At 46.1% G+C, this 25,991-nt stretch overlaps 1 long non-coding RNA gene across 1 annotated transcript; it reads right to left on the minus strand.

The window, feature by feature from the left end:
* Window positions 1-30: 30 nt before the first annotated feature.
* LOC120986916 lies at window positions 31-24,588 on the minus strand. Its single transcript, XR_005775844.1, has 3 exons — window positions 24,468-24,588; window positions 7,259-7,262; window positions 31-41 (listed from the first exon to the last, which is right to left on the minus strand). It is a non-coding gene; the product is annotated as an uncharacterized LOC120986916 (long non-coding RNA).
* Between the last annotated feature and the right edge of the window lie 1,403 nt (window positions 24,589-25,991).

Here is a 25,991-nt window from a genome sequence, read left to right on the forward strand (position 1 = left end):
CACTGTGTTGGCATCTGCAGGCATGGGATTCAGACGGCTCCCTCCTGTTCTCCAGATCTGGTTGTTAAAATTACAGCAGAATCGGATAACCGTGTTACCAGCTGAATCCCGATCAGGTGCTCTGGCGGCGGCAGTGGGAGATGAGCGCTTCCATTGTGGAAGCGCTCATCTCCTTACATTAATTTGTATTGCCGTCCTCAGGACAGCAATACAGATGAAAGCTGCAGCAGGGCAAGGGAGAGGCAACTGCCTTCCCTGTTCCTCTGATAGGCTGAAGGACTATTGCCTACAGCCTATCAGAGGCCGGCGCAGGCGGTGCAATGATGTCATTGCATCCGCTTGAGCCGGGCTTTGTACTGCGCGGGACACAGGCTGGAAGAGGCCTGCATTGCATCGTTGACAGTGTGGAGGTAAGTATAAGTGTTTATTTTTTCTGTTCTGTGGCACACTATGGTGGCATCTACTGGGGGCATTACTGGAACATCATAGGGGACACTATGAGGTCATCTACTAGCACATCATGGGGGACTATGGGTAATCTACAGTGAAGTCCATAAATATTGGGACATTGACGCAATTGTAACATTTTTGGCTCCATGCACCACCACAATGGATTTGAAATGAAACAAACAAGATGTGCTTTAACTGCACACTGTCAGCTTTAATTTGAGGGTATTTACATCCAAATCAGGTGAACGGTGTAAGAATTACAACAGTTTGCATATGTGCCTCCCACTTGTTAGGGAACCAAAAGTAATGGGACAATTGGCTTCTCAGCTGTTCCATGGCCAGGTGTGTGATATTCCCTCACGATCCCAATTACAATAAGCAGATACAAAGTACAGAGTTCATTTCAAGTGTGCTATTTGCATTTGGAATCTGTTGCTGTCAACTCTCAAGATGAGATCCAAAGAGCTGTCACTATCAGGGAAGCAAGCCATCATTAGGCTGAAAAAACACAACAAACCCATCAGAGACATAGCAAAAACATTAGGCGTGGCCAAAACAACTGTTTGGAACATTCTTAAAAAGAAGGAACGCACCGGTGAGCTCAGCAACACCAAAAGACCCGGAAGACCACGGAAAACAACTGTGGTGGATGACCGAAGAATTCTTTACCTGGTGAAGAAAACACCCTTCACAACAGTTGGCCAGATCAAGAACACTCTCCAGGAGGTAGGTGTGTGTGTGTCAAAGTCAACAATCAAAAGAAGACTTCACCAGAGTGAATACAGAGGGTTCATCACAAGATGTAAACCATTGGTGAGCCTCAAAAACAGGAATGCCAGATTAGAGTTTGCCAAACGACATGTAAAAAAGCCTTCACAGTTCTGGAACAACATCCTATGGACAGATGAGACCAAGATCAATTTGTACCAGAGTGAAAGGAACTGCTCATGATCCTAAGCATACCACCTCATCAGTGAAGCATGGTGGTGGTAGTGTCATGGCGTGGGCATGTATGGCTGCCAATGGAACTGGTTCTCTTGTATTTATTGATGTTGTGACTGCTTACAAAAGCAGCAGCATGAATTCTGAAGTGTTTTGGGCAATATTATCTGCTCATATTCAGCCAAATGCTTCAGAACTCATTGGATGGCGCTTCACAGTGCAGATGGACAATGACCCAAAGCATACTGCAAAAGCAACCAAAGAGTTTTTTAAGGGAAAGAAGTGGAATGTTATGCAATGGCCAAGTCAATCACCTGACCTGAATCCGATTGAGCATGCATTTCACTTGCTGAAGACAAAACTGAAGGGAAAATGCCCCAACAAAAAGCAGGAACTGAAGACAGTTGCAGTAGAGGCCTGGCAGAGCATCACCAGGGATGAAACCCAGCGTCTGGTGATGTCTATGCGTTCCAGACTTCAGGCCGTAATTTACTGCAAAGGATTTGCAACTAAGTATTAAAAAGTGAAAGTTTGATTTATGATTATTATTCTGTCCCATTACTTTTGGTCCCTTAACAAGTGGGAGGCACATATGCAAACTGTTGTAATTCCTACACCGTTCTCCTGATTTGGATGTAAATACCATCAAATTAAAGCTGACAGTCTGCAGTTAAAGCACATCTTGTTCGTTTAATTTCAAATCCATTGTGGTGGTGTATAGAGCCAAAAATGTTAGAATTGTGTCGATGTCCCAATATTTATGGACCTGACTGTATACTGGGGGCATTTATACTGGCACATTATGGGGGCCTATGGGGGCATCTACTGGGGGCATTTACACTGGCTCATCATGGGCGAATCTAATGGGGGCTTTTATACTGGCACATCATGGGGGGACTATGGGAGCATTTACTGGGGGCATTTACACTGGCACATGATGTGGACTATGGGGGCATTTACTGGGGGAATTTATACTGGCACATCATGGGGGACACTATGGGGGCATCTGCTAAGGGCATTTATACTGGCACATCTAGGGGCATCTACTGGGGACATTTACACTGGCACATCATGGGGGACACTATGAGGGCATCTTATACTGGCACATTATAGGGGGCATTATGGTGTTGGAGGGGGGACGAACACTATGGGGGCATATTATATAGGCACATAATGGGGGCGCTAAGAAGGGGCATTTATACTAGCACATTATGGGGGAGACTATGGGGGAATTTTATACTGGCACATTATGGGGGCACTATGGGCTTGGGGGGAGAACACTATGGGGCCATATATTCTATAGACACATTATGGGGGCACTATGGGGAAGGGGAAGGAGCACTATGGGGGCATTTATTTGGGGCCCCTCACAGTTATAGTGCTCCCCAAAGTCCCACCAATAGTAATAATTCTCTGCCAGAGTGCACTTAGTAGTAATAGTGCCCTAACAATAATGTCCCCACTGTGCCCCAGAAGTAATAATGCTCCCATAGTGCCCATACTAGTAATCTTGTACCCCATAGTCCCCCAGTAGTAATTGAGGGACATAATGTTTACACTATTAATGTCAGGGGCACTATTTGCTGGGTGCAGTTATTTTAGGGCAGTGTGTGCCAATAATTATTGAAGGGCACTGTCTGTGTGGTACTAGTGTTATCAAGGGGTTTATCTGTTTCTGCTGGATAGTATTGGGGAGAACAGCGGGCACAGTATTGGAGGTGGCAGGATGAGTTGTTCAGAAGGTGGGAGGATGATGGAAAGGTAGGAACCTAAGATGTCTTTTTGTCAAACAAGATGAGAGGGGTGAAAAATCTTCATGGTGGTCTTGTCCGAAAGGAGAAGATGGGGAAAGAGAACGTCTGCATCAGAGGAGAAGTCACTGAATGTAAGAAGTATGGGGCGCTGTATTCTGGTTAGCACTATATATAATGTGTATGCAAATATGTCTTTAGTGCTAGGTACAAATGTGTATAAAATATATATGGAGTAGGTAAATCTACTGTAAGTGCAGCCTAGGTGTAATCTATATACTGTACGGTGTATCATACATGGTTGTATATTGTATACAGTATGTGATTACAGTATGTGAGTGTAATGTCTATATAGTCTGTTTAGATATGCATACCTCCCAACCATCCTAGATGTGGCATAATGGAGAGGCACAATGGAGACTAGGCAAGGTTGGGACATGTACAGATAGACATTGGGTGGAGTTAGAGGTGTGGGTCAGCACTGATAGTTTGCCTCCTTAGGCTTTTTAAAAGTTAGGTGGTATGTGTGTGTAGTGTATATATGGTGTATTTATGTGTGTTGCATACAGTATATATGGTGTCAGTGGCTTAAATAGTGAAGTAAGGGCCCCATAGCAAGGATCAAACCAAGCCCCCCACATAGGACAGAAGGGTTTTCATCTAAACCCCTTTCAATGCTCCTTGGGCCATTTTTTCCACTGCCTCATTTGTTCCTTTAGAGGGTAGAGTACTAACCAAGTTTTGATCCTCAAAACTGTGCCCCCTCTTGCCTTGGGCCCCTGTAGAGGGGAGCCGGCGGCATTCCACGCGCATAGCGGAGCGAGGATGCGGGCGGCGTCCTCGTCTCCATGGGGACCAGGGGGTGGCGAGGATCCGGCCACGCATGCCTCCTAGGCTTGCCCGGCGTCCTCCGTCCCTTAGACAACAAGCGCTTAGCCATATTGGGCTGTGTTATGTGAGTCATGTGACGCTGGCCACGTCATGTGACTCACCAGTCTGGGCTATTTAAACAGGAAGCCTGCTGGCCACAGGTTGCCTGTGATTGGTCTTTCTACTTTCACCAGCGTTCCTATTTACCTTGCTATTGCGTTTGAACCTCGGCTTTGTTTCTGACCTACAGTAGACCTTGTTACCTCCTTGGAATTGATGTGACTTCTCAGCTTCTGACTTCGGTTTGTTTTGACCTTGCTATTGTATTTTTCCCTTGTGTACCTGTGTGACCTCTTTGCTTTGACCTTTGCTTCCCTGACTCTGTTACGTATTAATTTAGTACCCTTTAGGCCCCTCCACGTATCTAAGCTAGGGACCACGCCAAGTTGTACGCCGTCAGTTAGGGCGGGCCATGCAAGTAGGTAGGGACAGAAGTGCAGGGGGAGATCAGGGCTGCACTCTTCCCTCCGTACATGACAGCCCCATAGCAGTCGCATAGTCTTCCGCTATGGTAGTTATGCCCCTGTATGGTGTATGTATATGTAAACATGTGTCATGACACCGCGTGTCCGCCATTTAGTTGGGAACCTGTTGTTAAAAATTTGAATGCCACCCCTGGGCATGTGTTAGTGTCATGGACGTTCCCGTGGCAGGTACCAGGAGATCGGATTGACTGGCAATTCGTGGGTTAAATTGACAAGTTCACTGTGGATCTTATTGTGTCTGTGTTTTGGTAAATGCCACACACTTTGTTTCAGGTGTTGCTTGTTGGTAATTTACTTCTCCCACAAGTAGCCGCTTCTCACTCTTGGAGGTGTGGTTTATAGATTTTCTTCCTGCCTTCTAACTAGCTGGTCAGTTGTACTCTGTGGTGATTCTGGAGTTGCCAATTTTCAGATAAGTCTTGTCTTTTCTTATTGTTTTGTGTTTGTTATATTCCCTGTTGTTTGTATCTGGGCCTGAGACAGAGACTTCCATTTGTCCATCTGGGGAGGAATCGGTTGTCTTTGGTCCTAACCTCATTCCAGTGCCTTATAGTGATATAAGGGCCTAGGTATACAGACAGCATATGAATATTCCTACCTTCAAGGTCTATTCATATTGATAGGTAGTTAGGGCCCGGATTAGGGTTGTTTAGGAGGTGACCTGTTCCTTCCCTAGTTTCCAGGTTTAAAAGTAATATCAGGAAGTATTACTTTATTGAGAGAGTAGTGGATGCATGGAATAGCCTTCCTGCAGAAGTGGTATCTTCAAATACAGTGAAGGAGTTTAAGCATGCATGGGATAGGCATAAGGCCATCCTTCATATAAGATAGGGCCAGGGGCTATTCATAGTATTCAGTATATTGGGCAGACTAGATGGGCCAAATGGTTCTTATCTGCCGACACTTTTCTATGTTTATCAGGGGCAGATGATATTTAGACGGGGCTGCCAGGTCCAGCATAGCTGGCGCTCCGGTTCTCCAGCCGAGCTCTATTTATCCTGCTGTAGCGTTGATGTCATGTCGGACAACACATGACTGCTGCAGGCAATTTTTGGCTGGTGAGGCCAGAGATTGGCTTCAGCAGTCACATGTTGCCGACATGAAGTCAACACTGCACCAGGATAAATAGAGCCCGGCCTGGACAACCGTGGTGGCAGTGTAGGATCTGGAAGGTAAGTACTTACCCACTCTTTGGTGCAGCTTGATCCAGAGGGTTGTCCGATTTCACCCTGAAACCAAATAACCCCTTTGTGAGCTTGATTTTACAGTAAAACTTGGAGCCCAGACAACCTGACAACCTTGCTGGGAGCTACAAAATTGGTCATAATGATTGTCAGCCTGCTTTCCCTCCAATATATTATAGTCATACATTGTGTAATGCTATATACTATAAGAATTCTACTACAATGATAGATAAAGGGCATTCCCATCATATACATTTATGACATATCAACGTGATGGATGCGGGATCCCACCGCTGGTATCTTCACTTATTGGAAGAACAGAGGTGCCGTGTCCCATATTCAGTGGTTCATGGAGGCAGCACTCCACATAACCTACAATGGCCACCTACCATTTCATTGCCAGCTACCTCTCCATTGTAAGCTATGGGGAGCGTAGCCTCTGTGAGCCATTACAAAGAGGCCCAGCAGCCCTATCATTGTGTCTCCAGGCACAGCGCCATACATACAGATGTGAGCATGCCTCGTACTGCAGATCAGCCCAACTTCACCCCAATCTCATGAAGGCTCAATATGCCGTTACAATCACCTTTAATGGACTCACTGGTTCCTGTACGGTGATGCTGGGTTGACTGGCCAAATGTCAGGGATGTTCAGTAATAATAATAGTAAATGGTAGCCAGCAATACAGACTCAATGATTAGAGTTGAGCGGACACCTGGATGTTCGGGTTCGACGGGTTCGGCCGAAGTTCACAAAAAAGTTCAAGTTCGGGACCCGAACTTGACCCCGAACCCCATTGAAGTCAAGGGGGACCCGAACTTTGGAGCACTAAAATGGCTCTAAAAAAGTCATGGAAAGGGCTAGAGGGCTGCAAATGTATATGGGCAAATCACAGCCAAAAATTGGTGAGTTTCACCCGACAATTTAACAGACAAATTAGTGAAATTTATTAACCTGTCTACTAGGTAGAGCAGGGGCATATCACAGCCAAAAATTGGTGAATGTCACCCAACTATGTAACAGAGAAATTAGTGAAATGTATTTCCCTTTCCACTAGGTAGAGCAGGGGTATATCACAGCCAAAAATTTGTGAATTTCACCCGACAATGTAACAGACAACTTAGTGAAATTTATTAACCCTATGGAGTAGGAGGTTGAGGAAGCGGTGGACGTAGTGGTGCCGGTTCCATATATACACTTTTATCAGACGAGCCTGATGAAGGGCATAATATGTAAGCCCGAAACATTGCTTTTCAAAATGATGTAATGTCGGGCTGAATAAATAAATTAATTGCATTGAAAATTTCATGTGGTGTGCTGTCAGAAACTCTGATTGAGTAGCGGTGTAGGTGGAAGCGGCGGTGGAGGAGGAGGAGGTAGCCAACATTGTTTTTTGGTTTTATTTTATTTTTTTTGGTTTAAATTCGGGTACACCCCAAACGAGTGTGAAATATCAAAAATACAACAATGAGCAATTGCGCTGGAGTATAACAATGGCTGGGTAAGGCCGGTATACATGTCTATTCTGCAAAAGGTACGGAGAAGTCCTGTGGGATCCATGCCTGGTTTATTTTAATGAACGTGAGCTTGTCCACATTGGCTGTGGACAGGTGGCTGCGCTTGTCTGTGATAGCGCCCCCTGCCGTGCTAAACGCACGTTCAGACAATACACTGGCTGCAGGGCAGGCCAGCACCTCCAAGGCGTGAAGGGCAAGCTCAGGCCATGTGCCCAGTTTGGAGACCCAGAAGTTGAAGGGGGCAGACCCATCATTCAGTATGTGTAGGCGTGTGCACACATACTGCTCCACCATGTTGGTGAAATGCTGCCTCCTGCTAAGACATTCCATATCAGCTGGTGGTGCTGGTTGTTGTGGCGTGCTGACAAAACTTTTCCACTTTTCGGCCATGCTAACCCTGCCTTCTGAGGTGCTCCTCCTCTGCCTTCGCCTGTGCTTCCACTTTGCCCCGCTATCAGGTGGGAATGCCACCAGCAGCACGTCTACCAACGTGTGCTTGTACTCGCGCATCTTACGATCACGCTCCAGTGACGGAATTAAGGATGGTACGTTGTCCTTGTAATGGGGATCCAGCAGCGTGACCACCCAGTAATCAGCACAAGTTAGAATGTGGACAACTCTGTGGTCGTTGCGGAGACACTGCAGCATGTAATCACTCATGTGTGCCAGGCTGCCCAAAAAGCAACGACAAGCTGTCCTCTGTGGGAGGTGTATCGTCTGTGTCCCCCCAGCCGCACACCAGTGATGGCCATGAGCTGGTCTGGGTGCCACCCTACTGTGAACACGGTTCCTCCTCCTCCATCTCCTCCTCCTCATCCTCCAACTCCTCATCCTCCAGAACTGTGCCCTTGCTGAACAATTGTGTACCTGGCATTTGTGGGTGCAGGAACCCACCCTCGGAGCCACTTGTGAATGACTGGCCTGAAACCCTTGGAAATGATCCCTCTTCCTCCTCCTCCTGTTCCACATTCTCTTCCATCATCGCCCTGAGCATTTTTTTAAGGAGGCATAGAAGTGGGATAATAATGCTGAGAACGGCGTCATTGGCACTGCCTATGATGGTGGAGTACTCGAAACAGCACAACAAGGCACACAAGTCTCACATGGAGGCCCACTCATTGGTGCTGAAATGCTGTTCCGCAGAGCGACTTACCCATGCGTGCTGCAGCTGAAACTCCACTATCGCCTGCTGCTGCTCGCACAGTCTGGCCAGCATGTGCAAGGTGGATTTCCACCTTGTGGGCACGTCGCATATGAGGCGGTGAGCAGGAAGGCCGAAGTTACGCTGCAGCGCTTACGAGCGAGAAGCAGCAGGGTGAGAACGCTGAAAGCGCGCACAGACGGGCCCGCACTTTCTGCAGCAGCTCTGACATATCGGGGTAATTTTTAAGGAATTTGTGCACCACCAAATTCAGCACATGTGCCAGGCAAGGGATGTGCGTCAAACCGGCTAGGCCCAGAGCTGCTACGAGATTTCGCCCATTATCGCACACCACCAGGCCGGGCTTGAGGCTCACTGGCACCAACCACTCATCGGTCTGTTGTTCAAAGCCCGTTCACAGCTCCTGCGCGGTGTGGGGTTTGTCCCCCAAACAGAAAAGTTTTAAAACTGTCTGCTGTCGTTTACCCCTGGCTGTGCTGAAGTTGGTGGTGAAGGTGTTACGCTGACCGGATGAGGAGGCGGTAGAGGATGAGGAAGCGGAGTAGGAGGAGGAAGCAGCAGGAGGCAAAGAGAAGTGCCCTGCAATCCTTGGTGGTGGAAGGACATGCGCCAAACTGCTATCCGCCTCAGGCCCAGCCGCCACTGCATTTACCCAGTGTGCTGCTGGGAGATATAATGTCCCTGACCATGCTTACTGGTCCATGTATCCGTAGTGGACCTTGCCACAGATGGCGTTGCGCAGTGCACACCTGGTTGTGCAGGGAAGGGATGACCAGTCCACACCACACCATGAGGGCCCCCCTGAGCAAAGATTAGTAAATGTGGCCGGGTGGCCCCAGGCCACAGTTCAGCAGCAGACAGAGAGAACCCAAACCCTTATGTCTCCTGGGGCCGTCATTATGAATGGGGTTAATTAATAATTTGGTGACCGGTCTAAATTTCGAATATAAAATAAAGTCAATATGCGTGATTGCGCTCTCTGCGCTCTACCCACCTCCTCCTCCCAGCACGGAAGTGTCAGGTCTGGCTGTGTAAGGTGAGTGAGTCACTGGTCACGTGAGTCCGTGACTCAACACCCAATCCCATTAGCTCCAAAGGCGGAGACTTAGTCCCTGCTGGATGTTCCGCCGCGGCGCCACTCACCAGGCTGCGGTGAGTCACACCCCATTTACCACGTGACGGCGCCGACGTGCTTGCTTGTTCTGAAGACTTGTGAGTGAGAACTCAAGCGCCAGTGGGCCGCAGGTGACAACCCATCAGACTGGTGTCACCCGGTGCGGCCTGCACCCACCGCACCCCCCTCGCAACGCCACTGGACAGACAAGTCCTTTACTAATGAGCGAGCCACACACCGCTCGCTCGCATAGCATAGACTAGTGAATGGGAGTCGGGAAACTGAGCTCCCTTGGGCCCCCGGGAGCAACTGGGCCCGGGGCAGCTGCCCCTTTTGCCCTGCGGCAAAGACGGCCCTGCTTGTGCGTGTAGCTGGCACAGATCGACCACGTCATCTCCCTGTAACAGGAGCTCCACCAGCAGCACCACAACCGGAGCCACGTCCCTTATTTGACGCCCACCAAACTAACAAAGGGTTTATGTCAGGCGACAATGTAACCACCAATTGTCAACAATTAAGTTCACTGAGAGTAAGGCAGTGCCAATGTCATAAAGAGGGAAAATTTATTGAGGTCACACAACAGTGTGACAGGCGAATTTTATACAATTACTTCATGGTCACAAAAAATGTTAATTTGGCAACCAACAATGTAACTGCAGTATTGACTGGTTGTATTTGACTGTGACAAATGCAGCAAAGGCCCCAGATGTAGGGTATTGCAAAAAATGGGTGTTTTTTTAAAACCCAGAATATAATTGCAGTATTTTGAGCTTGTATTTCACTGTGAAAAATGCAACAAAGGCCACAAATGTATTATCTTGCCCAAAATGTTTTTTTTTTTTTTAATACCAGAATATAATAGCGGTATATCACGCTTGTATTGGACTGTCAGAAATGCAGCAAAGGCTGCAAATTTATTATCTTGCCCAAAATGGGTGTTTTTTTAAAACCAGAATATAACAGCAGTATCTAACGCTTGTATTGGACTGTCAGAAATGCAGCAAAGGCCCCAGATGTAGGGTATTGCAAAAAAAAGGGCGTTTTTAAAAAAAACAAAATATAATTGCAGTATTTCAAGCTTGTATTTCACTGTGACAAATGCAGCAAAGGCCCCAGATGTAGGGTCTCTCAAAAAATTGGTGTTTTTTAAAAACCCAGAATATAATTGCAGTATTTCAAGCTTGTATTTCATTGTCACGAATGCAAATATGCTTTGCTGGTGCACTGAACTTGCATAAAATGGCCGCCGCCGCCCACCTAACTAACAGATGGATAAAAGCTCTTTTTCTGTGTCACTGGGCTCAAAGTAGGGTAAAAAAATGGTGCACTGCACCCACAAAACAAAATTGCTGTAAATCGCAGAGTTAACAAGCACTTCTGATAACTGATTCTTTCCTATTCTCTCCCTCACAGCAGTAGCAGCATCCTCTCCCTACACTAGTAACAGCAGAGTGACGTGCAGCGCTACGTGACTCCAGCTTATATAGAGGCTGGGTCACATGCTGCTCTGGCCAATCACAGATATGCCATTAGTAGGCATGGCTGTGATGGCTTCTAAGGGCACACAAGTTAAATGCTTGTTGATTGGCTTCTCTGTAGCCTTTCAAAAAGCGCCATTAACTCGCCAAACACCGAACCCGAACCCAAGCTTTTACTGAAATGTTCGGGGTCAAAAAATCCTAAAGTTCGGTACTTATCATGTACTATATGTTGTCCGATTTTTCTTTTTTACATTAATCGCAGGATAACCCCTTTAACTAAACACTATTTCTTTTAAAAGACAAAAGAAAGAACTGATTTCCTAAAAAGCCCTAATGATATTTTAACAAACTCCATCTACATAAAGCGAACATTTTCAGCACAAAATTTGACCTGAAATGCAGATTTTTAGGTATTTTTACCATTTAGGTCACTTTTAGGATGCCTGCACGTTTTTCCTTAGGTGCAGAAATTGACCTGATATGTGGATTTTGAAATCTGCGGCATGTCGGGTGTTGCTGCATTTTTCTTGAGTGGATTTCACCCTTTTCAATGGAAGGATGAGATCTGCGGGAAATCCACACCAAAAACCACATAACCACACTGTGCGGCTTTAGTGAGGAATCCATGCGGATTTTCTGCACACAAATCTGCACAGTGTGCAGCTGACCTAAATGTACAGCAAGGTGTATGAGATTGCACAAACCTCATGTACACTTTGCCGTGCGGATTTAGAAATCTGCAGCATGTCGGCTATATTTGTGGTTTTGGTGTGGATTTCACTCTTTTCAAAGGAAGGGTAAGATCTGTGGCAAAACTGACCTAATGCACATCGAAACCCGCAAATGTACAGCGTCAATTATGTGTGCTGGTTTTAGTGTGGATTTCACAATGTATAGGGTGAAACAGGGGCGTAGCTAGAAATGCATGGGCCCCATAGCAAAAAAATTATGGGCCCCCCCTCTGTGCCATCCACAGATCCCCCTCCCCTAAATAGTGCCATCCACAGATCCCCCTCCCCTAAATAGTGCCATCAACAGATCCCCCTCCCCTAAATAGGTCCATACACAGATCCCCCCTCCCCTAAATAGTGCCATCCACAGATCCCCCCTCCCCTAAATAGTGCCATCCACAGATCCCCCTCCCCTAAATAGTGCCATCCACAGATCCTCCCTCCCCTAAATAGTGCCATCCACAGATCCCCCTCCCCTAAATAGTGCTATCCACAGATCCCCCTCCCCTAAATAGTGCCATACACAGATCCCCCTCCCCTAAATAGTGCCATCAACAGATCCCCCTCCCCTAAATAGTGCCATACACAGATCCCCCTCCCCTAAATAGTGCCATCCACAGATCCCTCTCCCCTAAATAGTGCCATCCACAGATCCCTCTCCCCTAAATAGTGCCATACACAGATCCCCCTCCCCTAAATAGTGCCATCAACAGATCCCCCCTCCCCTAAATAGTGCCATCCACAGATCCCCCCCTCCCCTAAATAGTGCCATCAACAGATCCCCCCTCCCCTAAATAGTGCCATCCACAGATCCCTCTCCCCTAAATAGTGCCATCCACAGATCCCCCCTCCCCTAAATAGTGCCATCCACAGTGCCATCCACACTCCCCTAAATAGTGCCATCCACAGATCCCTCTCCCCTAAATAGTGCCATACACAGATCCCCCTCCCCTAAACAGTGCCATCCACAGTATCAGGTGCCTCTCTCCCCCCCCCCCATGTGCCAGTATCAGGTCAGGTGCCAACCCCCCCCCCCCCCCCGCTCCCCCCATGGCAGTAACAGTCGGGTATTAAAAAAAATTAAATGAACACTTCTACTTACCTCCATGTCAGCGATGCGATGCAGCCTCTTCCTGTGTCCCTCCCTGTATTGTGTCACGCCCTGTATGTCCATATATGGAGTCACTGCTTGTATTTCAGAAAAGGTTTCTGCTGGGATTAGAACCCACGACCTTCTGTATCAGAGGCAGGGCACCTAACCTCAAAACCATAACAGCTGCCTTGCTGCTGACTGAAAAATTATGAGACTTCTACTGTTATAGCTGGCTAAGTGTACATCTATACACATGACAGCTGCTCATATATAGAGATATAGCAGAGCTGAGTGTGCTGGGATAGCTGTCATATAGAGATATAGCAGTGCTGGGTGTGTTGGGGCAGCTGTCATGTGTATAGATGTACACTTAGCCAGCTATAACAGTAGAAGTGTCAAATTTTTTCAGTCAGTTGCAATGCCTCCTTTATGGCTGTGAGGGTTAATGCTTTGACACTGATACATTGGAGGTTGTGGGTTCGAATCCCAGACACATCAGGAGACTTTAGAATATACAGTAAGATTAGAGCACATTAGCGAGGGGCCCTGAACAGTAAGACATCGATATTTAACTAACTTGAAAATAAACTGTCGGGCCCCGAAGCAGCTGCTTCCCTGGTAGTTACGCCACCTCCTGGCTGTCTGTGTGTGTTAAAAAAAATAAAAAAATAAAAAATTTTGAATGCGGTCGGACGGGCCCCCTAGTGGCGTAGGGCCCCATAGCCGTTGCTATGGCGATCCCTACGCCACTGGGGTGAAATCCATGGCAAATCTGCAGTAAAATCCACAACAAATTTGCATGTAACACACAATTATGCCAGGTTTTCATTGCGGATTTGGTTCTCTTGAACAGTGTGTCCACCTACATGAAGATTGTATGGAGCAATAAGTCATATGGACAGGGATACATATCCCAACACCAAATAAAAGGAATACAAAAATCCAAATCTATTATGGTGGGGGTATCTATGTAGGGACTGGGACACAGTAAAGGGAGGTGTATGTGGAGGCAGGTATTTTCCTCCCAGTGTGTGCTGCTGGACTAATTAGCAGTCAGGTAAGGTCAAACACCGGACTGGATCGCAGGTGCCGGTCCAGGTTTTTGTTAACACCTAGCTGCCTTTAAGGCAGGCATCCTCAAACTGCGGCCCTCCAGCTGTTTCAAAACTACAACTCCCAACATGCCAGAACAGCCTACAGGTATCAGCCTACAGCAGGGCATTGTGGGAGTTGTAGTTTTACAACAGCTGGAGGGCCGCAGTTTGAGGATGCCTGCTTTAAGGCTTCATTCACACGTCTGCAATTCTGTTCCGCATTTTGCGGAATGGAATTGCGGATCCATTCATTTCTATGGGGCAGCACAATGTGCTACCCGGATCCGGAAATGTGGACCCGCACTTCCGGGTCCAAAATTCCCATCCGGAAAAAAGATTAGGCATTTTCTATTAAGTGCCGGCGATGTGCAGTCTGCAAAATGTGTAACACACTTTGCCGGTGTCCGTGTTTTGCGGATCTGCGGATCCACAAAACACACACAGATATGTGAATGGACCCTAAGAGACAGCTGGGTTCATGCCGAGGCGTTCTCTGTATTGGGATCTGAGGCTTGTGCGGGGGAAGAGGGCTGAGACCCATGTGAGGGGAAACAGGCCGACTAAAGCCTGCTGATGGACTCTTGTTGGCAGAACAGGCCGCATGGTGTGAACTGACACCAATACTGCAAGGTAACATTTTTGCTTGAAAGTGTTTTTTTGTTCTGTGAACTTTCTAACGTGTGAATAAACACTGAACTTTTGGTTTACAAACTGGTTGGTGCCTCTATACTGCGTCCGCTCCTCTATACTGCGTCTGCTTATCCTGTTTACCAGAGCGAATCCCCACAGTACATAGAAAAAAATAGGTACATATGATATTGTAGATATATCGACATGATAATGTTAGATAGATAGATAGATAGATAGACAGACATATAGACAGACTGACATAGAGGGATGCATGGATAGATATGAGAGATAAATAGTTACCGTATGAGGATATGTAACACCCCAGAGTGATGTTATCACTTCTGCACCTTTCTTCTATCTTTTATGGTCTAACCTTTATGTCACCTACATATTTATGTCCAGGTCCCTCAACATTGTGCATTTATAATAATGTTATGTAACTGTTCATTTCATGTGCCTGGTTCACCAGCAGGTGGCAGCATTTCTGGCAGAGCTATCTTAGATAGAATGGAACTTACCATTCCATTCCCCCCCCCCCCCGGAGAGAAGTGGGCTAGTACTACTTCCTGCAAGAATGGTGGGGACCAATTAGAGTTAGAGTTTAGTTTACCCCCTGCAAGGGGAAGGGTGTGCAGGGGCATGTCTTTGCTTGACGTGCCCACGCCAGCCAGAGCACCTTAACCTCTGCTGGCCACGGAGGCAGAAACCTAAAGCCTCAGGAGCCAGGAGTAAAGTTCCTTGGCTGACGATAAGTCCGACTAAAAAGTGAAGTGCAGCGTAAAGAAGAAGCCAAGTTATCCAGTCAGCTTGTCAGTGCAGCAGAGTGAGAGAAGGATAGAGCAGAGTTGAGTTTGCCTGCCAGTTTAATGCTAAATCCTGCTGGAACCAAGACAAAGCCTGTGAACTGTTTGAAGAAACGTTTATTCAAAGTAAAGCTGCCATTATTCTTCATCTGAAGGTCTGGACTCAAGTTCTTTACAATCCCTTAATTGTTCCCCCTTTTCATTGCTTTGGAGCCAAAGCCTGGGGTCCAGCAGTATCCGCGTAGGAGCATTGTGACACATAAAGAGACATTTAGGCTGTACTACACAACTCGGCATTTCCTACAACTGGGACGCATTTTAGGAGGGCCCTGGTGGGAGGCGCCCCTTTCAGATAGATAGATAGACAGACAGACAGACTGACATAGAGGTATGGATGGATAGATAGATAGATAGATAGATAGATAGATATTAGATAGATAGATATCTTACTTGTATCTTAGTGCTTTTAGTGGTGTGCTGCTACTTTATTTGTATATACATAGCTGGCTAGCATAGCATGGTAGCTTGCACCTGCTATTAACCCTGGAGGTGCTGGTTCATTCTTTGATTATGTAGATAGATAGATAGAGGTAGATATAGACAGACTCACCACTTGAAGCCTTTTCAGTAACTTAGTGAAGCATGTCAGGTCATCTCTGTGGGGTGTCCGGACGAGGTGCACAGTGCACAACATAAACTGCTTCCAACAAAACAGCATGTGGGAGGAAGCAGTTGTTGCTTTTCTTCTCAAGAGACATTACCGCTCAAAGGAAACTCAGGGGCCGTCACAGTTGTTAGGTAAGAGCTGATGACGGGGAAGCAGGGATGGAGCAAGGTGAAAATGAATAGCTTCATTGCCTTTGGGAAAGTTGCTTTGGCGCCCTCTTCAGGAATGCAGGGCAATGCACCCTATTTTGCCACACTGGTTGCACAACCCTAAGGCCGGCCCTGCTTTCAGCTCCTGCAGTGCATCCTGGTCAGAAGTCACCCTTGTATTTTCACTATCTGTGGACCAGCTGAGCAGGGGGTCCAGGGCAAATCATCCAGTATGGTAGCGCTGCAGTGCAGGGATTAAATTGTACAGTCATTTGGGTCCAGCAGGCAGTAGATTCAGGCCTAGGACAAAACATCCAGGTCCGAAGCCCCTAATGTTTTTACATATTGACGCCCATGTATCCCCTATATAAAAATGACTGAAATTGAAAGGGGACTTAAAGGGGGGAAAAAGAGAAAATTGTCTGTTTTCACTTTTTTTTATTCAATTTGACAAATGACATACACTCAACTAAAGAATTATTAGGAACACCTGTTCTATTTCTCATTAATGCAATTATCTAGTCAACCAATCACATGGCAGTTTCTTCAATGCATTTAAGGGTGTGATCCGGGTCAAGACAATCTCCTGAACTCCAAACTGAATGTCAGAATGGGAAAGAAAGGTGATTTAAGCCGTTTTGAGCGTGGCATGGTTGTTGGTGCCAGACGGGTCGGTCTGAGTATTTCACAATCTGCTCAGTTACTGGGATTTTCACGCACAACCTTTTCTAGGGTTTACAAAGAATGGTGTGAAAAGGGAAAAACATTCAGTATGCAGCAGTCCTGTGGGCAAAAATGCCTTGTGGATGCTAGAGGTCAGAGGAGAATGGGCCGACTGATTCAAGCTGATAGAAGAGCAACGTTGACTGAAATAACCACTCGTTACAACCGAGGTATGCAGCAAAGCATTTGTGAAGCCACAACATGCACAACCTTGAGGCGGATGGGCTACAACAGCAGAAGACGCCACCGGGTACCACTCATCTCCACTACAAATAGGAAAAAGAGGCTACAATTTGCACGAGCTCACCAAAATTGGACTGTTGAAGACTGGAAAAATGTTGCCTGGTCTGATGAGTCTCGATTTCTGTTGAGACATTCAAATGGTAGAGTCCGAATTTGGCGTAAACAGAATGAGAACATGTATCCATCATGCCTTGTTACCACTGTGCAGGCTGGTGGTGGTGGTGTAATGGTGTAGGGGATGTTTTCTGGGCACACTTTAGGCCCCTTAGTGCCAATTGGGCATCATTTAAATGCCACGGGCTATCTGATCATTGTTTCTGACCATGTCCATTCCTTCATGACCACCATGTACCCATCCTCTGATGGCTACTTCCAGCAGGATAATGCACCATGTCACAAAGCTCGAATCATTTCAAATTGGTTTCTTGAACATGACAATGAGTTCACTGTACTAAAATGGCCCCCACAGTCACCAGATCTCAACCCAATAGAGCATCTTTGAGATGTGGTGGAACGGGAGCTTCGTGCCCTGGATGTGCATCCCTCAAATCTCCATCAACTGCAAGATGCTATCCTATCAATATGGGCCAACATTTCTAAAGAATGCTATCAGCACCTTGTTGAATCAATGCCACGTAGAATTAAGGCAGTTCTGAAGGCAAAAGGGGGTCCAACACCGTATTAGTATGGTGTTCCTAATAATTCTTTAGGTGAGTGTATATCACGTAAACAAAATTAATGAAAGCACTTACTAATGTATTGTGATTGTCTATATTGCTTCCTTTGCTGGCTTGATTCAATTTTCAATCACATTATACACTGCTCATATCCAGGAGTCATGACCACCCTGCAATTCATCAGCGGTGGTCGTGCTTGCACACCATAGGAAAAAGTGTCAGCCTCTCTGGTGGTTGGGACCGTGAGAATACTTACAGAAACACTTAAGAAAACATGAAAACAGACTATTTTTTTCTTTTCACATTTTCCCAGGTAAAAAAATAAAAATAATAAAAATGACATAAAATGTCTCACTTATCACAAAAAACAAACAAAAAAAATGCAGACTTTATCTAAAAGACCAAATAGGAAAAGGAAAGTTATGGCTTTTGAAGACACATGTACTAAATAAATGGAAGATGTGTCTGTTACGGAAGGGGGGTGGGGTTGGGTAAATGGTCTTGAATTGGTCAATAATTATTGTAATTTAATTAGAGAAGATTAAAAACTAAAGAAAATGTCATTTCTCTGTAAGCAGAAGGAGCTGTTCCCTATAAACTTCAAGCACATTTGGCCACAGGACAGCAGAACCATCGTTCTACCAATAGTTTTCAATGCTGATTTGTGTAGTAACATGCCTAGAGATGCGTGTCTGCCCTGTCATCCTCACCCAAGACTCCAGAATCATAATTAGGCTATCCTTCACAAAGATTCAGTTCACTGCATAGCCCCGTACCTAAATTCCCAGGCGTGATGATGCCCAACCTTGGCGCCTAACACAGGGGCCCACTCCCTGTCAGCATTCAATCCTCTTACTCAGTGTCTTACAACTGATAGGGGTTACACACTGCAGTTTGTTATTTCTGACCTGGTATCAGAACGTTGTATTTGGGCCTGGAATTCCTGTTCTTCTGGAGTAGCAAGGAAACCTGGCATCAGGACATTGTATTAGGGCTTGGGACTCCCCTCTAAGAGCTAAAACTGAGAGCTGCTTTGTATGAGCATCCCTGACTCAGACTTAGGTCACACTTCTGTTATAGGGACAGCCATTCATCTGAAATGAAATACCTGGCTGGATGTGGATGGTCGAGGCTTCTCCCAGCAAAATCAGCTGTTTTCTGGAGATGTTGAGAGAACATCAGCTGATGACTCCAGCGGCCACATTTTCAGTGAACAAGGAGTGAAGGAGTGACAGCTCCTTTAACTTAGGGGTTTGCTATGAGGTCTGAATTAATTTAGGGTTCTGGTCAGAGGTTAGAACACATTTTTTGGCCTGGTTTGGGTCTGAATTAATTCAGAGGTAAGGTCTGGGGTCTTAATTACATATACAGCAAACTGTAATGCACGGTATGCTCTGACACCTTTCCATCACATTCAGCATTACATTTTCTAGTAGTCTGTGCTGCTGTATTGTTTCTTTGGGATTGCATGAGACAGGCTAGTCTTTGCCCCCCTGCGCATCAATAAGTCTTGAGTACCCTGTTGTCAGATACACCAATTGTCCTTCCTTAAACTACTTGTAGTATGTAATAATCACTGCATACCAGGAACACCTCACAATACCTGCCATTTTGGAGATACTTTGACCCAGTTGTCCAGTGTCAGACAGGCCCACCAGACAACCAGAGGATCCTCTGGTGGGCCCAGGTTCTGATGCCATAGTGGGCCCAAAACATTCAAGAGAAAAAAACATGTGGAACTGCCTTTTGAGCCAATACGTTGCCACTAGGGTCTATTTCTTTCAATCAAAATCTGATAGACTTTATTGATGATATGGGGTTTGGGCCCCCAGAAAATTTGCATCTGGTGGGCCCAAAAAACCCCAGTCCGACCATGCAGTTGTCTGTCAACTACAATTTGGTTCTTGTCAAAATCACTCAAATCCTTACTCCTTTTTTCTGCTTCCAGTACATCAACTTCAGGAACTTAATACCACCACTTTGCTATGGGGGTAATAATTGGTCCTTTAATCAAGAAAATGCAGTCCGCCTCACAGTCCCACACATCGGTTGTGCTGTACTCAGGGCTCGGGCTGTTGTGTGCTCCTCCAGTCCCAGGCTGTAGAGAACAGAGAGCTGCTGATTGGTGGATTAGAATCTGATCAACCAATCAGCACTTCCCCTCAGAAACATGAATGATGATTGCTGTTACCAACTGTCATTCCTGGTTACCGGCTGCAGGAGGAGGAAGATGTCTCCCAGCTTTGCTGCATCACCCCCTCTGTCTGCAAGAGAGAAGCATCCGTGTGTCTGTAGTGAGGTCTGCGACCCCTCTTTAGATGATGGTAAGTTCTCAGTCAGACATTGCAGGAGGGGGATCATTACTGTACCAGGGAACTGTATGGGATGATTTATGTGGATGAAGAGGTTCATCTAAACCACTGCATAAGACGAGTGGAGCTTGTTCATAGCAGCCAATTGGTTCATCTATTCACTGCCCCCTTTATCGTACTGGTCACTTCCCACCCTAATTTACAGATCACTGCCTTATCTTACAATTCACTTCCATATATTACTGGTCAATGTCCTAACTTACTGGTTATTACCCTACCTTACTGGTCTCTATCCGCCCTATTTTACTGCTAACTGTCCTATCTTCAATTCACTGAGATTGATGATATAGAACACCAAAGAAGATATGTTGGAAATTATGGGTTATCTCAATGTCCTGCTTTTAGGTATGGTCACGAATCAGTAAAATCAGTTTTTTGATACTACAATTGGGGTTATGGATGATATTTGTTGTGGGTGACTCTCACAACTTACCGGCGATGATTAAGGCTACTTTCAAACTGGTGTTTTGGCTTTCCGTTTGTGAGATCCGTTCAGGGTTCTCACAAGCGGTCCAAAACTGATCACCTTTGCTCATGCATTCTGAATGGAAAAGGATCCGATCAGTATGCCTCAGTTTGCCTTCGTTCGGTCTCTATTCCGCTTTGGTGTCCGTCTGACTAAACTGAGCCAAACGGATCCGTTCTGACACACAATGTAAGTCAATGGGGACGGATCAGTTTTCTATGACACAATCTGCACAATAGAAAACGGATCCGTCCTCCATTGACTTTCAATCGTGTTCAAGACGGAATCGTCTTGGCTATGTTAAAGATAATACAAACGGATCCATTCTGAATGGATGCAGATGGTTGTATTATCTGAACGGATCCATCTGTGCAGATCCATGACGGATCCGCACCAAACGCGAGTGTGTAAGTAGCCTAATTATTATGTCCACTGCTTTTGGTAGTTCACAGCACAAGGAGAGATTTATCATTCCACCAGAAAACTGATATACAAAAGTTGCAAAATCTGTTTAACCACTTCAGGACCACAGGTTTATACCCCCCTAGTGACCAGGCCCTTTTTTACAAATCGGCACTTCACAACTTTAACGGTTTATTGCTCGGTCATGCAACTTGGCACCCAAATGAATTTTACCTCCTTTTCTTCTCACAAATACAGCTTTCTTTTGGTGGTATTTGATTGCTGCTGAGAATTTTCGTTTTTCTGATATTAAAGGGGTATTCCCATCTATACAATCATGCCTCATTCAATTACACCCCCCAATAAACTTTTTACTAAATACAACTAATTAAAAAAAAACTACTATTCTTTTATAAATTCAAAATCCGAAATGACTAGTTTATAAGCGCTGCCCATGGATACGGCCGCCGCTAGCCGGCCGCATCCATTGGCCGCGCTTGCGCACTCCTTCCCTGGTGATCTAGTGGCGGCTGCAATTCTTATCGAGATCGCGCACGTCTCCGGGCCGTCCGCGCATGCGCAGATCTATTTTCCTTTGAGCCGCGTTGAAGCGCAGCAAAAAGGAAAATAGATCTGCGCATGCGTGACCGGCCGATTACTTCGTGGAAGGAAGAGAGGACTCAGAGAGCGGACGGCGTGGGAGAGACAGCGGGGTGAGTATTTGTTATATATGAGATGGGGGGCTGATGGAGGCACTTGAGGGGGCAGACAGAGTGACTTTTGGGGTGGATGGATGATGATGGGGGGCTATATGAGGCTGATGGGGGGGCTAAATGAGGCTAATGGGGGGGGTAATTGAGGCTAATGGGGGAGGGCTAAATGAGGCTAATGGGGGGGCTAAATGAGGCTAATGGGGCGCTATATGAGGCTGATGGGGGGGCTATATGAGGCTGAGGGGGGAGCTATATGAGTCTGATGGGGGCGCTATATGAGGCTGATGGGGGCTATATGAGGCTGATGGGGGGCTATATGAGGCTGATGTGGGCTATATGAGGCTGATGGGGGCTATATGAGGCTGATGGGGGGCTATATGAGGCTAATGGGGGCGCTATATGAGGCTGATGGGGGGCTATATGAGGCTGAGGGGGCGCTATATGAGGCTGATGGGGGCGCTATATGAGGCTGATGGGGGGCTATATGAGGCTGATGGGGGCTATATGAGGCTGATGGGGGCTATATGAGGCTGATGGGGGCTATATGAGGCTGATGGGGGCTATATGAGGCTGATTGGGGCTATATGAGCATGATGGGAGCTATATGGGGCTGATGGGGGGCTATATGAGGCTGATGGGGGCTATATGAGGCTGATGGGGGCTATATGAGGCTGATGGGGGGCTATATGAGGCTGATGGGGGCTATATGAGGCTGATGGGGGCTATATGAGGCTGATGGGGGCTATATGAGGCTGATGGGGCTATATGAGGCTGATGGGGGCTATATGAGGATAATGGGGGCTTTGATGCATATGGGGGCTATTTGAAGATGATGGGGGCTGTTTGAGGCTGATGGGGGCTGATGGATGTTGCAGAGCAGAATATGCTGATGTTCTGCCATAGTTATAGTGGGGAAGGGAATAGACAGATGTAGCAGAGCTGAATATGTGGCGGGTCAGCATCAATGCTGGTGTTATAGAGAAACCGATGTAGCAGGGGCAAATATGCTGCTGTTCGAACACTGTGCTGGTTGAAGAGATAAAAACGGACAGATGTAGCAGAGCCAGGTATGCGCTAGTACATCCTCAGTGATTGGTGTGGAGGGAATTATCTATATATGACATATATAAAATGGTGGTGCAATAGTACTAGTGTAGGAGTGAAAAACACTGATATGTAGCAGTGCCAGTTATGCGCTAGTACATCCTCAGTGATTGGTGTGGAGGGAATTATCTATATATGACATATATAGAATGGTGGTGCAATAGTACAAGTGTAGGAGTGAAAAACACTGATATGTAGCAGAGCCAGGTATGCGCTAGTACATCCTCAGTGATTGGTGTGGAGGGAATTATCTATATATGACATATATAGAATGGTGGTGCAATAGTACTAGTGTAGGAGTGAAAAACACTGATATGTAGCAGAGCCAGGTATGCGCTAGTACATCCTCAGTGATTGGTGTGGAGGGGATTATCTATATATGACATATATAGAATGGTGGTGCAATAGTACAAGTGTAGGAGTGAAAAACACTGATATGTAGCAGAGCCAGGTATGCGCTGGTACATCCTCAGTGATTGGTGTGGGAGGAATTATCTATATATGACATATATAGAATGGTGATGCAATAGTACAAGTGAAGGAGTGAAAAACTCTGATATGTAGCAGAGCCAGGTATGCGCTGGTACATCCTCAGTGATTGGTGTGGAGGGAATTATCTATATATGACATATATACAATGGTGGTGCAATAGTACAAGTGTAGGAGTGAAAAACACTGATATGTAGCAGAGCCAGGTATGCGCTAGTACATCCTCAGTGATTGGTGTGGAGGGGATTATCTATATATGACATAAGTAATAAGTCAGTGATAATATCTGAGACCGGGAAAGCTGGGTAATAAGTCAGTGATAATATCTGAGACCGGGAAAGCTGGGTAATAAGTCAGTGATAATATCAGACACCGGGAAAGCTGGGTAATAAGTCAGTGATAATATCTGAGACCGGGAAAGCTGGGTAATAAGTCAGTGATAATATCTGAGACCGGGAAAGCTGGGTAATAAGTCAGTGATAATATCAGACACCAGGAAAGCTGGGTAATAAGTCAGTGAATATACCTATCTATATCTAGCACAGATCATATGGCTACTAGCTAAAATGCATTTGGGCTGTAGTGATTTATTGTTTTTGCTGCACAGAATGGGTTTGTTAGGCTATTTTCACACTTGCGGCAGGATGGATGCTGTTCACCATGTCGGATCCGTCCTGCGGCTATTTCGCCGTGCCGCCGGACCGCCGCTCCGTTCCCATTGACTATAATGAGGACCGGGGCGGAGCTCCGGCGCAGCACGGCGAAAGCCGCCGGACTAAAAAGCCTGACATGCAGTAATTTTAGTCCGGCGGCTTTTCGCCGTGCACCGCTGGAGCTCTGCCCCCGTCCCCATTATAGTCAATGGGGACGGAGCGGCGGTCCGGCAAAATAGCCGCAGGACGGATCCGACATGGTGAACAGCATCCGTCCTGCCGCATGTGTGAAAGTAGCCTAACACAGGTTTTATGTGTAAAAGTGTATTAGAATGCAGGACAGCCACAGGTTACTACTACATTAGTTCACTAGCATTGGTCAGTGGTCACTGAGTGATTCCCCAGCAGGGGGATGGGCTTTACATACTCTGCAGGCTCTGACTGATGACTCATCCACATGAACGAGCAGGCAAGGACTGAGCTCTCAGGGTGAGTCATGAGGAGGCGTGGCCGGCCTTCACTCAACTGCCTGAGCCAAACCAGGAAGTTATCAGGACATTTACTGCTGGTAAGATTGAAAAGGCAAGATGGGAATACCCCTTTAATCAAAATAGACCGCAATTTTCTCAAAAAAGTGTATTTTTAACTTTTTCTGGTAAAATTGTTCAAATATAATTACATTTCTATACAATTTGTGTCCGAATTTATTGTGCTACATGTCTTTGATAAAAAAATCCAATAAGTGTATATTTATTGGTTTGCGCAAAAGCTATAGCGTTTACAAACTATGGTACAAAAATGTGAATTTCCGCATTTTGAAGCAGCTCTGACTTTCTGAGCACCTGTCATGTTTCTTGAGGTGCTAGAATGCCAGGATAGTATAAATACCCCCCAAATGACCCCATTTTAGAAAGAAGACACCCCAAAGTATTCGTGGAGGGGCATGGTGAGTTCATGTACGATTAAAAAATTTTTCACAAGTTAGCGGAATATGACACTTTCTGAGAAAAAAATAAATAAAATAAAGTTTCCATTTCTGCTAACTTCTGGCAAAAAAAATAAAAATCTCCCACGGACTCACTATGCCCCTTAGTGAATACCTTGGGGTGTCTACTTTCCGAAATGGGGTCATTTGTGGGGTGTGTTTACTGTTCTGGCATTTTGGGCGGGGCTAAATTGTGAGCAACCCTGTAAAGCCTAAAGATACTCGTTGGACTTTCGGCCCCTTTACGCACCTAGGCTGCACAAAAGTGTCACACATGTGGTATCGCCGTACTCAGAAGAAGTAGGGCAATGTGTTTTGGGGTGTATTTTTACATATACCCATGCTGGGTGAGAGAAATATCTCTGTAAATTGACAACTTTGTATAAAATTTTTTAAAAAGTTGTCATTTACAGAGATATTTCTCACACACAGTATGGGTATATGTAAAAACACACCCCAAAACACATTGCCCCACTTCTTCTGAGTACGGCGATACCACATGTGTGACACTTTTTTGCAGCCTAGGTGCGCAAAGGGGCCCAAATTCCAATGAGTACCTTTAGGATTTCACAGGGCATTTTTACGCATTTGGATTCCAAACTACTTCTCACGCTTTAGGGCCCCTAAAATGCCAGGGCAGTATAAATACCCCACAAGTGACCCCATTTTGGAAAGAAGACAACCCAAGGTATTCCGTGAGGGGCATGGCGAGTTCATAGAAGACACTGCAGGTCTCACCCCAATGAAAGGTGGCAGCAGTGCTGGCTCAGCAGTCAGTCTGGACGGGGCAACCATGTGGACTTCCTGATGCCTGTACTCTTCACATGTTGCATGTGGCATGATAAAGCTGCCCTGGCATACAAACCCCACCAGCCCACGTACAATATACCGCCACAGAAAAAATTTGGGGCACAAAGCACATCGCATGGATTTTGTTGTACTCGGTCAGGCCCCTAACCACTCCCTTTAAATATGTAAACT

The sequence above is a fragment of the Bufo bufo genome, chromosome 1 (assembly GCF_905171765.1).
Source record: "Bufo bufo chromosome 1, aBufBuf1.1, whole genome shotgun sequence".
NCBI lineage: Eukaryota > Metazoa > Chordata > Amphibia > Anura > Bufonidae > Bufo > Bufo bufo.